Below are 17,755 nucleotides of genomic sequence, written 5' to 3' on the forward strand. Positions count from 1 at the left end.
CTTATTGGATGTCTGTTGGTGTAGTGCTACTGAAGTCAATGGAGCTATGCTGACTGCAGAGCTGGCTTGCTGTGTGCACAGTTTGCTGGTTCCAAGTCAATGTTGTATAGCTAAAAAAAAAGTCAAACACAAAGTATTAATGATACTAGTAATCCCTACAGGCTACTTGCCCAGACATTGTCTAGTGAATTGCACACAAGACCTATACATATCTTAACGTCAGGATACCTCAGTCTAACTGACAGAACGTTTCCTATTGTGAATTTCATACAAACTATCCGGGAAAAGCTTACTAACAGTCTAATCTAAATCAAGATAAAAGCACTGTATCAACAGGGTTGGCCTATTTAGTTGTCATGTACATTATACATGGTGAAGATCGACACAATTTTCCCATGTAACTTCAACAAAAACTGAGTGTCAATGAGACGTAACTTTGAACATGAAAAGGACCCTTATTAGAATACACAGCATACCCTTTAATATACTGTATGCAGACATCAACAGTACAAAGCATGACTAGTACATTGACAAGCCTGTGGAGGAGTGATGTTCTTTGCACTCATCATTGCATAGTTGAGCAGGGTATAAATATTTTATATTCATGCTGTCATATTGCAAGTTGAGCTGTTTATACTAGAAAGGGGTAGGTGTAATGCCGCTATTCACGTTACATCTACCTGCAAAGTCAGCAAAATGTTTGCTTGTTGTATGCATTGCCCCCATTCAGACATAAGAATTATTCAAAGGGAGCACATGGCAACCAGTTGAAAGCTGATGGAAATGGCATCTGTGTGTCTGATCCTGAGAGGAGCTGAACTACTGGGTCTTAATCCAACATCCATTGAAGTCAATGGGAATCCTTCCATGTACTGCAACAGATGTTGGATCAGGCCCCTACTGAGTGAGTATCCACATCTTCCAGTGGGGTTGCAAGTGTGCAGCCCCTTTCAGGATCAGGTTCTGAGTTTATGCAACCCTTGAATCTGTCCACAGAGTAAAAAGAAGAATGTAGAAAGGAGGCTAAATGACAACAATCCAGTTGTCCTTGAAGGGGTCATTGGAATGACCTATGCATCACATTTCTGGTGGTAGAAGAGTGTCTACACCTGTGGGAGCAGATATCAAAGAGATGACATCACACTCAATGTGTGTTTGGTACTGACGAGTACATTCACATGAAGCAATATTTTTGTAATATCATGGAACTGTTTGATAGAAATATCAGCAAGACCTGACACATCAGGATTTATTTATTTTTTACAGGTTCTTTGACAGCTCACTAATCACTTCCTTCCAAGAGAAATGGAAGTGAAGATTCCACAGCATGCAGTGTTGGACACTAATTTGTACAAGCTGTACATTTTCCCTGAAGGGCATTGAAGCCTTTTAATGAAAATCAATTAGAAGTTTAATACTTGCATGGCTTTCTTTTAAACACTGGATCATGTGGCAAGCTGAAACCTCTTATTAAGTGGTCAGCCAGATTTCCAGACATCCTGAAGCATTGAGAGGGACTCAGTGGGATGACATCCCAATTGTTCTGAGTTATATTCCTCTATAAACCACAAACTTTGGACTTCAGTCGTCCCATGACCTTATTAAGTGTTAAAGGGGAGGATTCTGGTTTATTCAGTCAGCCAGAGCTTAAGGTAACATACAACTACTCACCCTGGTACAAAAGCTGTCTCATGTTTACAAATACACACAAGTTGCAGATAACATCTTTGTATTGCTACTAATTTCCATGCTCTGTATTGCCTTCCAATTGATCACAATCTAAGCTCTAATGTAACTCACATCTCCAGCTCTTCCTCAGCACAGACTGTGTATTTTACACATCTGCAAGCCTCTGAGCACAATAACAGGTCTTCATTTTCACCAACATATTTACTTGAATTTATATTTACTAGGCAAATATTCTTCTCTTTGGGGTCAGCATTTGGACACAGTCTTTCAAGATTAAAACTTGTTTCTAGTACTTCCTCCAGTTCTGGGCCACTGAAGAAGCTTTTGACTGAAACCATACAAGTTTTTGGCTTCTGTTGTAGGGCTCTGATTGGGCTTCTGCTGACACCCGCATAGAAATCAGCTTCCAGCACTCTGATTTAATCAGCACTTGAATTTTTCAGAGGCAAGACTGCAGACTATAGTGTCACTACCATTCAAGCACCTTACTTGAGTGGATTTTCCTAATGACTGTCATTTTTTAACTGGTCCATTTTATGGAAGAGGATTTTAGTATTTATTAAATGGTTCAGAATAAGGCAAGCCATCGGATAATGGAGAACTCACCATGATCTGGTGACAGTGGTAGTGACATATGAAAAGCTAAATGTAGCAGGTGCAGGGAAAGCATATACCCACACACCTTGCTGCACATTCCCACACTCATTGAAATCTACTAACAGGTTTAATCTTTGTGCATAACTTTATATGCGACTTAAAAGGGAAAAATTGAGAGATTTCTGTTTTTTCTTCAAATATCTTTTCTTACGTCATAAGCAGCTCAAGTAGTGCATCATTCTTCTCAGATAATATGTACTGGACAAAAGGAAGCAAAGTCTCCTCTCTGCTACAGCAAATTTTCACCACTGCAAGTGTACTGGTTTAACAGGATTCAGAGTGGTAGCCGTGTTAGTCTGTATCAGCAAAAAGAACAAGGAGTACTTATGGCACCTTAGAGACTAACAAATTTATTTGGGCCTAAGCTTTTGTGGGCTCAAACTCACTTCATCAGATGCATGCAGTGGAAAATACAGTAGGAAGATATATATACACAGAGAACATGAAAAAATGGGTATTGCCATACCAACTCTAATGAGACTAACAGGAGTTACTCCTGATTTCCAGTCAAGCACAAGTGAGAGGAGAATCAGACCCTTGGTATTTCCAAATGATTAACAAGGAGAAAAGACCATATATGTTGGGAGCACTATGCAACTTGAACACTAGAGAGGCTATTATTGATTTTACCATGAGAGTAACAGATTTTGTAATGGGCATTTATTTTGTTTATAACCATTATGTTATCTTCATTGCATGGCTTATAAACCAGCTCACCAAGTTTAGACTTGAGGGATCCTACACACCTCTACTGCATCCATTTTTCTTTCATACATGATTATTAGACAAGATTAATTTAGTTTACACTGCTTTGATGTCATTAGTACTTCTGTCCTGAATACCTTCTACTGTCTAAAGAGCTGGATTCTCTCTTGTGCTGGAGGATAATGAAATTAAAAGCAGCTCTGAGATTGAGTCCATTCACCACAGCTGCACCTCCTTGTGGCTGGGAATTGGCTATCACCCCATCTGGTGCCCCCTTCCATCAGTTGTTTGCACTACGGTCATTCTCACTCTCTGGGACTCAGGGTGCTCCCTTTTCATGACTCAGCCTTCCAGCCAGCTCATTATATAGTACCCCCTCTTTCAGGGAAACAGAATCCCACTGGATAAACTGTGTGGACAATCTCTCAGAGTGTCTTCATTTCCAAGTCTCCAGCCATTTTCTCCATGGCTAGGAGGGGAACATGGGCCTTCTCACTACTCCAGCCCAGGGACCCTATGACTAGAAATCCAGGTCTGCTCAGTCTCATACCCTGTTGCTGTTCCCTGGACTCCTTCCTACCCCACCTCTCTATCTCCTTGCCTATATCTGGGTTTACCACTGGTTATTCTTCTATTCCCCATGGCTACTTCACCATTCTCAGCCTCTTGCCAGGCTCCATAGTCCAAGGTAGGCCCCCTGGACTTAGTTTCTCCTTGCTCTCCTCCTTGTCCCTGGCCACTCCCTTTTCCTTTAGGGAGTGACTGCAGCCCCCACTCCCACTTCCTCTTTTATAATCCTATCCCAGCTTCTCCCTCAGATAGGCTTCATCTGCCATTACACCTGATCAATCCCTGGTTTCTCTCCAGGCAGGGCTGGCTCTAGGTACTAGTAAACCAAGCAAGTGCTTGGGGTGGCACATTTTCTGGGGCGGCATTCTGACTTTTTTTTTTTGCTTTGGGCAGCAAAAGCCTAGAGCCAGCCCTGGCAGCAGCAGCAGCAGTCGTGCGCAGGGGGCACCCTGGCAAGGGGCAGCTCTATGTATTTTGCCGTCCCAAGCACGGCAGTCAGGCGGCTTTCGACAGCATGCCTGCGGGAGGTCCGCTGGTAACGCGCCTTCAGTGTACCCGCCACCGAAACCGCGGGATTGGTGGACCGAAGGCAGTCTGACTGCCGCCCTCACGGCGACCAGCAGGCTGCCCCACACACAGCTTGCCGCCCCAGGCACGCCCTTGGTGCGCTGGTGCCTGGAGCCACTGCGGTTCGTGCCGTGGGAGAGCAGCACCCACACCTTGTGGCTGGGCCGGGCACACTCCGAGCGGGGGACACTCGGGCTGGCCCGGGGGGGCACACAGAGCTGCCTGCAGGTGCCACAGGGCGGCCACCCCCCAGCACCACAGCCGGGGCTGAGCGAAGCGGCCCGAGCTGCCCAGGGACTGCAGCAGGGTGGCCAGAAGCAGCAGCAGCAGGGCCATAGAGGGCGGGACGCTGCCGTGCGGGGCCCGCATCCCACTCTCTGGGGTTCCACTCCCTCTGGGGCTGCCCTGCCCTGGCTCCTCAGCCCCCTGCTGGGGCAGTCCCCCGGCTCTGCCCTCCTGGGTCCCAGCCGGTCCTGGAGGCAGGAGCCCTGGCTGGAGGGACCCTGGGCTGAGGCGCGGCCTGGGAGCCACACTGCTTACCCCGACCCTGCCCGTGCCAGACCAGCTGGAGGCAAGGGGGAGAGCAGGTGGAGTCAGCACTGGTGGGGGGGAGCCCAGGTCTGGGGTGGCAGGGGGTGCGGATGGGTTGGGGTGGGGGGGAGAGCCCAGCGCTGGGGCGGCAGTGGGGACGAGAAAGCGCCCAGGGCTGGGGTGGCAGGAGGTGCGGGTGGGGGAGAGCCCTGGGCTGGGGTGGGGAGCAGCTCAAAATTTTTTTGCTTGGGGCGGCAAAAAACCTAGAGCCACCCTGCCTCCAGGTCTAGCATATATGGTTAACTGGCCCCTTCTAATCCACATTAACCCACTCAGGGCTTGTGCAAGGTGGACACCCCATCACAGGATCCCTTATATTGTTTACACCGATCCCTGTAATGAACCAAAAGGGGACTCCATAGTGTCCAAGCCAGTGCCCACCGAAGTCAATGGGAGTCTTTCCACTGACTTCAATGGCCACAGGATCAGACCACTTCTTTAATCAGGTGTTCTTCGTTACTTCTTTGTGCAAGTCCTCTAAAATCTGCAATATTAGTGGGCTGATATTTTCACTTGAAGAGTATAGCACGTACTGTCTGAAAACACACCCTAGGATCACATCAGCCTTTTTAGTGAGCCACACAATAGGGTGGTTCCTTTGGATGGTACTAATTACTCTGAAACCTATAATTATCTAAGGCACTACAGCATAGATCTAAGGCACAGTAGATGTTGTTCAGAGGGTTTCCTTTGGTTCCCCTCTCAGATGGGCTTTCTACTCCCTTATATAGATGAACATTCAATAAATGAGAGATTTCTATGACCTGCATACAACTGTATGTTGTTAAATACTCTTTCACGTTTTCCCTGGTATTGCTCTTTGGTGACTGATACAGCCCATAAAGCCATCTGTTAAGAAAGCTCAGTCATAACATTATTAATTCCCATAGCCTAAAACCAGTCCTAAATAAATAAACAATACCAGACGGCTTAGCAAGAAATTCTGGGAAGTTATATACACATAAAATACACAGGGCAAATAAATCTCCCTAGAAGTTCCTGCATGCAGTTAAGAATGGACTTGATAAATCACTTCACTTACATAACTCTGCTGAACAGGCCTCTAAATGACTAGAATACAGGATTGGTGGGGAATGTTGCATGTAGAACTCAGTGTTGCCACCGCTTGGGATTTTATTATGAGTCTCTCAACATTTAGTGTTTTAATTAAAGTCCAAGCTCCTGGATTCATGTTATGTGAGATTCTCAGCTTTCATTTAAAAAAAAAAAGTAAATTTCTACACACCATGGTTGCAGAGACAAGCTTGAAAACATGACCTATGTCTATCTCAATGACTCAAAAACCATACATCAAAGAAAAACCACCCAACATTTTTACTTATTTTAAATCTCATTATTTAGGAGGCCTGATTCATGATTTTTGAATACTTCAGGTTGGCAATATTGAGAACTGCAATGCAGCCCCACCAGTACCACTATTCCAGCCAAATCCCTTGAATAGCCGTCACAGTAACCACATACCAGTTGTGTGGTGTTTGTCACTGGATTTGTGTAAATTTGGTCCCTTGAACCTCTCATGCCACATCCCACCTCTCTTTGACTGCATCTGTCCCCAGTGGCCCATGGCTGGTGTGGAGACCCTTTCCGCAGCACACATGGCTAGAGAGAAAAGAAGGAACTAATAAGACAGAAGTAGCTCAGGAGAATGTGGTCTAGGATCCAGAGCACCACATCAGCCACAAGCAGAGGGTAAGGCTAATTTTTCTGAAGAGGAAACTGCCTGATTTAGGGCCAGCATTGATGATCCCCCAAAGGGATTTCTATACAGGCTCCTTTAGCCATATGTTAGTAGCCATGCTTCAAAGTTTCATGGAAGAAGAGTTGAAGGGAAAAATTCTAGACTCAGCCTGGGGTGCAAAGAGGAAACAGGAAACAAATTATAAAGAGGGTATTAAAAAAAATCCTCTCTTTCTCTCTGTGCAACACTCAGAGTAACAAAAGGGGAACATACTCCTGCTGTCAAGGTACAGGACTATGATTTAGAAGAACTTGATTCACTTCTTGGTTCTGCCACAGAGTTCCTGTGTAAACTTGGATAAACTAGTTATCGCTCTGTGCCTCAGTTTCCCATTGGTTAAATCATAGAATCATAGAATCTCAGGGTTGGAAGGGACCTCAGGAGGTCATCTAGTCCAACCCCCCCCAAAAAAGACCACCAACAACTACTAAATCATCCAGCCCAGGCTTTGTCAAGCCTGACCGTAAAAACTCCTAGGAAGGGGAGACTTACCCTCCTCCCCCCAAATCCATCATCTCTCTTCTTCCTACTAGTAAAAGTTTTTTTTTTAATGAGGATAACAGTCCCTTCGGTTGTCTGCCTTGTAAGCTTTTGGGGACAATACTGTCTCTTAGATGGGTTTGTACAGTGCCTAGCACAATGGACCCACTCTACATACTACTATATTTTCAAAAGTGTAATATTCACTGGGTGGAAGATGGGGAGAGAAAATGTTTCTGCCAGTGTCAGAAAAGTTCAAGCAAGCAATGATCAACTTCCCTCAATGACATCTAATGCCTCTGAATTTCCTTTTAGCTATCTCATTTTCCCATTGCCAACAAGATTTTTTTTATGTTTTCCAGCATACTGACTAAACCATTTATATACTGGCCTCTATTTTAGACCAAACACATGCACAAATCTTTCTCTGCCAGGCAGTTGAATCCTTCTGCTGCAAGCAGCAGTGTTTCTCTGTAACTGGAATGCTTTATGTGAAACGCTGTTGATAGATAGCCACTAGCATTAGGAATTCCCGCCTCCCCTGTATTCATCCCACCTGTTCCACAGAGGTTCCTTTGTGAATCTGGGTCAAGCCCCACATCCTCTCAGGAAAGCTATAAAGTGCATTTTTCACCTACTGCCATGCAACAGGTTTCCTTTGAGAGCAAGGAGACTCAATAGATCAGTATTTTCTAAATTACATATGTCGGAAGATATTCCAGGCACTCTATAATTAGCCAGCAAGGAAAAGCATTTCTGATTCATTAGGTCAACTTTAATGGTTTCCTCATTAAAAGTTTTTGCTGTTAAGCTGACAGAAGCTAGAATTTAATAGTAGCTTCCAGCACTTTCTTTATTAGCCGATCTCTATTGAATCAGTCTTTATCACCTGAAGAGAGATTTTAAATGGAAATTCCTCAGCCCCGAGCAACCTAGATTGACCAAGGGCATGGAGATTGTTCTGCCCCTGCTTTAATAAACTGAGTGTATATATTGCTGCAAAGGTCAGTCCTCATTAGTGATGGTCAGGCAAGTTTTAATGGATTCTATTCCAGTGCCCACCCATGTCTTCTCGATATTAAATGGACATTATATATGTGGGAGTTTATAAACATGGATCTCCTCACTAAGCAGGGTTTTTACTAGCAGATCAAATCACTCCAGCAGAATGACCCAAAAAAACCCCACATTTTCATCAATGCACATGAAATTTTTCTCTTTATACCCAACAATCACTTTCCCCCATTCATAAATGAGCCATACTGCACATGACATGGTATCAGTCTCCTATGTCTTTACCCATTCACTCTCCTTGGTCCATTGACAAACTAGTTTCTGTAATCTGGCAAAGCATTCCAATAAATTCCTGATTGATTTAAATCAGGATTTAAGGAGAGCAAGAAGCGTGGCATCCACACCTGTAGGTAGAACACTTTTGTGGATGGCTCATTAGACCCTAAATGATCGTGGGTAGTATCTCGCCCAAATCAAATCAGACCTCATTTTAATGGTGGTGTGGATATGGGTGGATGGGCGTGTTTTTAAATGGTCTGTTTCCACTTCTCAATAACAAACAACTATACAAGAAACCACAGTTATTAGACAGCCTTCTTTCTTAAGAGAAAGCCCCCTAAGTCTCTCTATATACTGAGCCTGATATAACACCTGATGTTATAACTGGTTTACACTGGTGTGACTCCATCTTTTTGAACAGAGTGACACCAGTATAAAGCTGGAGTAATGTGGTGGAGTATCTGACCTATTGAGTACAATGCTGCTCCATCTTTATTAAAAGAATTGCCTCCATAGAGCAACAAAATGGTTGATTCCCTCAATGGTTCCTTAAAACAGGCCTGCTGTACTTAGTGCTTATGTAGCACTTTACAGAGGAAGGTTGGTCTTGTGATTAAGACACTGAACAGGGACTCAGGAAATAGGGGTTCACTACTTGGATTTACTTACAAGGATTTCCTAGGTGAGGCTGGTTATGTGATTAAATCTCTCAGTGGCTCAGCTCCCCATATGCAAAAAGGGGATCATTTCTGCCTTGTTTAGATTTCAAACTGTTTGTTGGCTGGGACTGTCATTCACTATGTGTGTGTGAAGTGCCCAGCACACTAGGATCTTGATCATATTTGATCAGAGCAGCTAATGTGAATACAAATGAAAAATAATAGTTAATATGTTCTAAGTGTCATATGAATATTAACCGCACTGGGCCACAACTAAGTATTATTTTTCTACACTTTTAGATGAGGAAACAGAGGCAGAAAGGTGAAGTGACTTACCCCAGGCCGTACAGGAGGGTTGTGGCAGAGGTAATTCCTGACTCCCTTTGCTGTGCTCATTTCTTGGCACCATTCTAATTGTGTTAATTTGGAACTGAAAGGGCAGTTCACTAGGAAATCTTCAATTACACGCCTTGAAAATGAGCAGAGAGGAGGACTTTGCCTTGGCCCACGGCACCTGACCTTTCAGTCTGCAGTTGCTTCAGTAGAACCATTATGGGAAAGGACTGAGGAGCTTTGCTGGCAGTTGTACCACGTCTGCGAATCTCCTGGTGGGATACACAGTACAATATTGACACGCTCAGCATGGAGAGGCCATACATGAGCCATCTTGCTGGCACAGAAATGACCTTGGCATCCTTCATCAGCTCCTCATGATGCTAAATGAGGATTAGTATGGGGGAGGAGGGACAGAAAGAGAGGGCGGGGTGGAGAAAATGTGTGGGTAGTAAACTAGCAATAATCTTTAGAACTCTTTCCCGGACTCCCGTGCCATAAAAGATGGCCATTGTTCTCAGTAACTTGGCTGAAATAACTCACCATGATGGCATTTTACAGACCTAGCATAAAAATCTCATTTTAATGATGAATGAGGAAAGCAATGAGTTACGGTTTATCAAGCTCTAGAGTAGCCCTGATGGGTGGACACCTTTGCTGCTTCTCTGGTACTATCCTATTAGCTCTCAGACTTTCCGCTGCTACACAAGAGCTGTAATCTTGATCTCTCCATGAGGAATTAACTGTGTTGCATGATCAGAGCCACTCCAACAGGTTTCTGGAAGCCACAGCAGTGTCAGACTGAAGCAGGGCTTTACTTTGAATGAAGGGCTGCAAAGCCACAGATTATTCATACCACATTTTTAAACATGGCATCCAGTCCTAGACCCTTTCCTGTTTATGCAATGGAACATTAGCCAGGCCTAGATAAGCTGCTGAATGGCATATTCCAGGCTGAACCTAGATCTCAAGAATAGGGAGGGGGGGAAGGGACTGGGAGCATATGGAATCAATTAGAAATGGCATGTTTGCAGGGATGGGTTATAATTTGAATCATCTATTAAAGCATCCGAAAGAAGCTTTTCTGAAATCCCATCTTGCATGGTGTTGCGTAAATCTGGCTGAAATGTGTTTAAATGTTTCTTCACTATTTTATTTATTGTTTCTTCATCATTCGTAGAAAGCACTAGAGCTGACAAGAGCCGAGGCCCTGCACACCATTAACACCTGCATACAGGGGCCAGGAGTGGAGCAGTCACCTATGCACCCAGGCACCCTGCTTAGTCAAGAAAGGAAGTCTGCGATGGGCCTACTGGAGGGTCAGAGAATCCATGTTTATGCAAATCCACCCCATGCAACTGCCCCAGAGGGTGTATGCCTGCTGTTCCAGCCTAAAACTCTGTTCTCTAGGGGTGCTGCAAAGCAGCCCTGCTGCCTGGCACTGGGACCTCTGCCTTCCACCTGCCTGGAGCTCAAGTGCTCCTGTTTTATGCAGATTCAGTGGATTTCACCCTAAAAGAATAACAACCAATCACTCTTTAACATCAGACATGCAAAACAAATTTAGCTAAGCTGATTACTGTTATGTAGTAGCCAAGAGCACTGTTCAAATTGACATGGGAGACAGAACACCTTTGATGCCTTTAATACAACTAGCTGTCTATTTTGGGGGAGTATCACATTTCCTAATTATCTTAATACTTTAAGAATTAGGTAATACCAATGTGTAGTCACTCACACAGGGCTGAGTTCAGTGTCTCCCAAGTATTACAAAATACTTACAGGGAATGCTAATCTGATACCAAAGTCTGACTGCAATAGAAACAGCAGCAGGCATTGTTTCTTTAGATTATGCCCATTAGGAGCACCTGGATAAAAGACAGTGTGGGGCAACTGGAGACAGAAAGCATCCTGTCCCACTGTAGTGTGGAGGACACCTTACCATTGCCTTTAGGATGCTATGAACCCACAGATGTGGAGATGAAGCAGTCCCTGTGCTCACCTATGTACACAGACTGCAATTCTGCTTGGTCCTTATATGGGCCAACAAGTGAAGGAAGACTCCTGGTATCCCCCTTCCCTGGCACCTCCCTCCACAATATATGCACTGCACATCCTGCAGAATCCAGCCCTTCCATATAGAGTACAAACTAATTATTGCAAGTTTGCTAATGCCCTGATTTAACCAACCAAAGCAAATTCCCAGAGAAGGTTAACATGCCATTTATTCACCCTATTACCATATGTCTAGGTCTGGAAGAGCAATTGGCAGGTGGGGTTACACATCAGATACAGCATATGCTGCAACACTTTAACATGACAGGGCTGGTTCAGGATAAAAACTGAGGCCTTAACTCTAACCTCATTTGAGCGTCAAATCCAGATTTTTTCTAGGCATGTTTACATGCAGGGTTTAAAGAGGAAAACAAAGAACCCTAGATGTGATCTTCCTATAGTCCCTAATCCTTGTAGGTCAGAGTAAAAAAGCATGTAACCCTGATGAGTGTGGCAACATACAGTGTAAGACACTAAGCAAGGTAGGTTGATAAGCAGTTACTTCTACCTCTTTGCTGAAAAGACTGGACCTGGTTCTCTGCTCACTTTACACTGATGACTTATTCCTAGTTTAGTCTAGTGAGGTGGGGATGGGGGATCAACCCCCATGTGTGACATGAACATAATCACAGTTGAAATTCAAATTTGGACCCTCGGGAGAGCAGAAAGTTAGATTGCGAGGAACTGTGCTAAACTTGTCTCAGATATAAATCGCTCTTCTGTGCATCATACTTACAATTAGAGCTTCCTTAATCCCTGGATTATTGATACAATAGATTGTAGCTGCTTCAGTCCAAGAGAGTCATTAAGCTCTGTCACTTCAATGGGAATTTGCATACTTAAAGTATCTGGATATCATGCAGTCCATCTGTGTAACACGCACAATCCATACGCTCAACTGCAGTAATTAACTGTGTTAAACTTCCTCACAACACATTGCTATCATGTATACATACTAGTATTTTGGCAACATTTTGTCTTTATAAAAAAAGATCTAAGTCATTAAAGCACACTATGAATGAAAGTCCAGCAAATTTTTCTTGTCCAAAAATGTAAGTGCAGAAAAGCACCTGAAACCACAGAAAAGCATTAACTGCATAATGAAATCCTAAATATTTAAAACATCTAAAGCAATTTAAACCATATTAGGTAAATCATTGCTCCCAGGCTGAGCCTACATATACCAAGTTTTCACCTCCAGCACATTTGTATAATCACAATTTAAATCCTTAAAAAAGAAAATCTTATAAATAAAGGCCAGACAGACCTCTAACTATCAAATCAGTGGGTGATTCTAGAATCATGAATTGTGTTCTCCAGTTAAAAAGTGCAACAGGAATGCCTCTTCACTATATCTCTTCAGATCCAAGAGGGAAGAGGTGTTTCAAGGTTGAATTTTTAGTAAACAGGATGCTAATTAAAGCAAATCATGCTACCTGAAGCAATGAGCTCATTAGATTTTACAGACTAAGCAGAGTGAAGTAGCACTGATCCAAAAAACAAAACAAAACAAAAATCAAAATTTCTGTTCCTTGGAAAATTCCAAGAAATTAGGTCCCAGATCAGGGTAAGAAGCCAAAATATCAATTTTTTCACAAAATTAGAGTCTTTAAAAAATTTTGATTCAGAAACCTCTAAACATTTCATGTTTGCAGTATTGTTGTAGCTGTGCTGAAGAGAGATAGGAGAGAGACAAGGTAGGTGAGGTAATATCTTTTATTGGGCCAACTTCTGCTGGTGGAAGGAGCAAGCTTTCAAGCTTCACAAAGCTCCTCCTCAGGTCTGGGGAAGGTAAATACGAGGTGGGACAGATTGGTGAGCATAACGGATTCATTCTGGGTACCTTCCCTCGTCCTAAAGAAGAGCACCGTGAAGCTTGAAAGCTTGTCCCTCCTATCAACAGAAGTTGGTCCAATCTCACTCACCTTCTCTCTTTTAAACATTTCAGTTCAACATTGAATTGTGTCCATATTGAGCACCTCGATGTTTTAAGGGAGTTGCAATTTGGATGCCTCATGCCCTTATTCTCCGCTATGGGCCATGCTTCCTGGTTGGACTATCCCTCTAGTGAAGCACCATGGCAGTTGAGCCAGAGGGAGACCCTGGTGTATTATGGGAGATGTAGCCCAGCTAGGGAGTGAAGCCCATAGATGGCAGGGGGTTAGATTAGATGACCCTTGCAGTCCCTTCTAACCCTATGATTCTATAGATATCACACCCAGGGTAGATGGGTTTGGAGAAAAAACAAAACACCAAGGTAAAGATAATTAATTTGATTCCTACTTTGTTGCAAACCTGATTGCTGGCTTTATATTTAGTGTAAGAATGCCATAGAATCAGAAGTGTAGGACTTGGAAGGGACCTCAATAGGTCATCTAGTCCAGTCCCCTGCACTCAAGGCAGGACTAAGCAATAACTAGACCATTCCTGACAGGTGTTTGTCTAACCTGTTCTTAAAAACCTCCAGTAAAGAAGATTCCACAACCTCCCTAGGCAATTTGTTCCAGTGCTTAACCACCCTGACAGGAAGTTTCTCCTAAATTCCAACCTAAACCTCCCTTGGTACAATTTAAGCCCATTGCTTCTTGTCCTGTCCTCAGAAGTTAATGAGAACAATTTTAACCCTCCTTCTTGTAACCTTTTATGTACTTGTAAACAGCAATTGTGTCCCCCTCAGTCTTCTTTTCTCCAGACTAAACAAACCCATTTTTTTCAGTCATTACTGGTTCTGAACACCCAGCTCATAACACTTCACAAACACGTGGGAAATAATGACTAGAAAGCAACAGAAACATTTCCACCCCTGACACAGGCTTAATGTTGTCAAGAGGTTTAAATTGTTTTGGTGCTTTATAGGTACAATGCTTTACCTATTTATTGTGTGACTCCACTGGATCTGAATCAACATAGTATTCATTCCAGCTGTGGATACTTCAGATCAAAGGCACCAATCAAGATTTATAACTGACATTTTGAACTGTGAAGTGTTACAGCACAGACAGGTTTTGTGAATTTTCCCACCAGTGTTTTCTTCTTAATAGGGTGACCAGACAGCAAATGTGAAAAATCGGGACAGAGGGTGGGGGGTGATAGGAGCCTATATAAGAAAAAGACCCAAAAATCGGGACTGACCCTATAAAATTGGAACATCTGGTCACCCTACTTAACCAACCTATGCTGAAGAATTTCAGTCTACATATTGTAGAGGGGATGCAGAAGTCAATGTAAGGCCTGCTTACTCTGAAAGCTTACCACATGATATAAAAAGGTAGGAATAAAAACAGTGCTGTACAAAATGAAGGCGGTGGCTTATCACAAACACGGAAACAAAACTCCTTGATCTTGGAAGAGAAGTAAAATCTTATTAAAGAACAAGAGGAGGTGCTTAGGCAAAGCAGACATCTTGCAAAGCAGTTGGTGAAGAGAGACAGATTTCTTCATAGTAAACAAGCTACAAAGTTCTCCCCAAGAAGAGTTAACAAGCCACTTTGAACTACTGCTATGTTTAAAGCATTTGTCCTCCATTCTGTATTTTAAATCTTATTTTCCTGTCTGTGTTTTTACAGAAAGGATAGACGTTTACCCATTTTGGGGAGATCTACTTTGAAGTGCAATGCCACAACTAGACATGTGAAATTGTAGCAAGTTTTCCTGGATAATAATAATACCGTTCTCGCTGTCCATGAAACATAGCAAAAGGTCTCTAAAACAAAGACGTCTGTGCGGAGAATTTATTTTGAAAATGACTAAATGATAGTACTACTCAATTTGCAAAAACTTACAAGAAGCTTTGTTGTAACCCGGGGCTCTGAAGTGGGAGTGGTGAGAAGGATTTGTCCATGAAAAACCTGGTCTGACAATATACCATAGAGATCCTGGGACAACATGACAGACTTATGATAGCCCCAGGCTGTATTTTATCCTCTGTATTACACCAACTGCTGGTTGAGCTTCTTGCTGCTGCAGGCTTCTTCACACACCAGGGTTGCAATCTTTCATCCTTCCCAGCCCACACATCTTATAGCGACCTATATTCTCCATATATCAGTGTGTATGTCATTGACAGAGCAAACAAAATCTATATGTAATTTTTAGTGAAGGAGAAATCTAGCTCCTGCCATCACAGCTGCAGAGTAACCTTGGCAGAGGGATCTATCTAATTCCATTGTGCAGAGAGAGAGCCAGCTGTGATGATGCCATTCAGGAACCTGGGCAGAGGAGGGCTGGGGAAAGGGTGGGGCCAAATCATTTGCTTGCTGCACAGATCCTCCAGTCTTTGCTGCACAGAGTCTCTGCCACCACCTCCTGACATGACATCTGTTGGATAAACTAAGGTCACAAAGCTGACGTGATCTCTGTGGAGAAGCTCTGCTGCCTAAAAAGGAGGATGTCTCCTGACATCATTTCCTTGTAGCTCTGGACCTCTAGCTTAGAGACCCAGTTGTATATTCCTTCCCTAATTACTTGGAGTTGGTGTTTTGGACAGGCAAACAATGTAGAATTATATCTCAGAAAAGGAGGGAGAAGCTATCACAGTCTCTCTTATACTCAGGCATCGAAGTCAATGATGAATGGGAAACAGTCTCACATGTCATGCCTAATTCTGAACCTAATGGGTTAAATTAAACGTTTAATTGAAACTCCGTCATTACTGGGAGTGCAGCATCCTTAGGAAAGAGTATGAAAAACCAGAAAAGATTGAAGGAGAGGGATACAAAACTTCCAATAAAAAGATACATAGAGCCCTTTGACAGTATTGGGTTTATTTAACATCTACATAAAGCATCAGCAGGCTGCACCGATGTGGCTCGTGTAGAGTGACCAGATGTCCCGATTTTATAGGGACAGTCCTGATTTTTGGGTCTTTTTCTTATATAGGCTCCTATTACCCCCCACCCCCTGTCCTGATTTTTCACATTTGTTGTCTGGTCACCCTTGCCTTGTGGTTACAAAGAAAGCAAAGGGTTTGCTTGACAAGAACTCCAGTATTATCACTGGTGCTTAGTGTATAAAAGTTACATCACTATTAAGGAGGTACCACAGCAATTAAGAATGCAATGAGAGAGCATGAAGATCCTTATTCTGTTACAACACCATGGTTCTTTGACCAACCCTAAACAAGCCACAGGGCTATTATCATATACCTGAATAAATGCTTTACTGTTTTGCAACAGCCATTGTTGCAAAGTCATAGTATTAGAGAGACACATCAGGACCTGTCCTTTGCAGCAAGATCTCACACTCTGAGGTGAAACTTTTCAAAGTAAACTTGACAAATAGTTTTTGCAGTTAATCTTGAATTACTCACTGTGACTGCTGGGAGACTGGCAGCTGCTGTTGTTTTGGTCATGCTCCAACTGGCACTTCATCTTCCACACACACAAATCATTTATGCCCACTGACTCGGACAGCAAACAAACTGCCAAATAAAACAGAGTGTTAAAAAAAGGGGAGAACTTTAAATTTAGACTACATGTAGGATCTGTTACCAAATAATCTCAGGGTGTATTGATTCATAAACTCTGTGTGAGTGGAGCAGAGGTGATAAATTTTATGTGCTTACCAAGGGCCATATTTTTTGTTGATTTTTATTTTTGCTGGAAGGCGATTAACAAATTGCATTTTTTAAAATATGCCGCAGGCAGGACTAAATCTCTTCGGTTTGTATTAGCATAATGCAAAATATGTAAATACTGTGGTAAATGAAAATGGTTTTTATTGAGCTTTGGAGGGGTTTGGGGGTTTTCTTAGATGAAGCCTAATTGTGAGTGGTTTGCTTCTTAATTTGAAATGTATAGCATGGGGAATGGCCACCATAGATTCCACACGGGGCCTAATCCTGCATTCCACGCTCCTTTTTCCTCAGGCACCATTTCCATAGAAGTCATTGGGAGTTTTGCCTGAGCGAGGACTGCAGAATTTGGCCTGTTAGAGTAGATTGCATTAGCACGACAGTGCTGGTGTGCGGTCACCAACAAATAAAAGCAACTCATGTCTAGACATTTCACACAGATACTGATCATCAGAAAGAACAATTACTCTATTAAGCTCAAATTGATGAATAATTCACTACTTTAGGCTGATGACAAACCCAGAAGTGATGGAGTATTTGATCAATAATGATTTCTGAGGTTTTAGGAAGTCCAGCATTTTATAACTAAACTACAATTTAATTAAACTCTGCATTTGCTAGTTTAATTATATACAGTGGATTGTCAGCTCCTCATTTTTTCCTTTGAATTGTGTGTGAGGGGACTAAAAACAGTTCCCCGATTACAAAAATAATAAACACACTTCTTGCCAGAAACTTGTGACATGACTATTAAAATCTGGTTCCCCGGTGGGTTTTTAAATGCTGCATTTTGCACATTTTTGTTGCCATTAAGCATCAACTAGT

At 42.9% G+C, this 17,755-nt stretch overlaps 1 long non-coding RNA gene across 1 annotated transcript in view; it reads right to left on the reverse strand.

The window, feature by feature from the left end:
• Positions 1–17,755, reverse strand: part of LOC120405250 — a 271,692-nt gene that overhangs the window by 180,569 nt on the left and 73,368 nt on the right. The window contains exon 2 of the long non-coding RNA XR_005598453.1: positions 16,667–16,777. This is a non-coding gene — a long non-coding RNA (uncharacterized LOC120405250). The remainder of the gene's footprint in view (positions 1–16,666; positions 16,778–17,755) is intronic.

Source organism: Mauremys reevesii, linkage group 4 (genome assembly GCF_016161935.1).
Source record: "Mauremys reevesii isolate NIE-2019 linkage group 4, ASM1616193v1, whole genome shotgun sequence".
NCBI lineage: Eukaryota > Metazoa > Chordata > Testudines > Geoemydidae > Mauremys > Mauremys reevesii.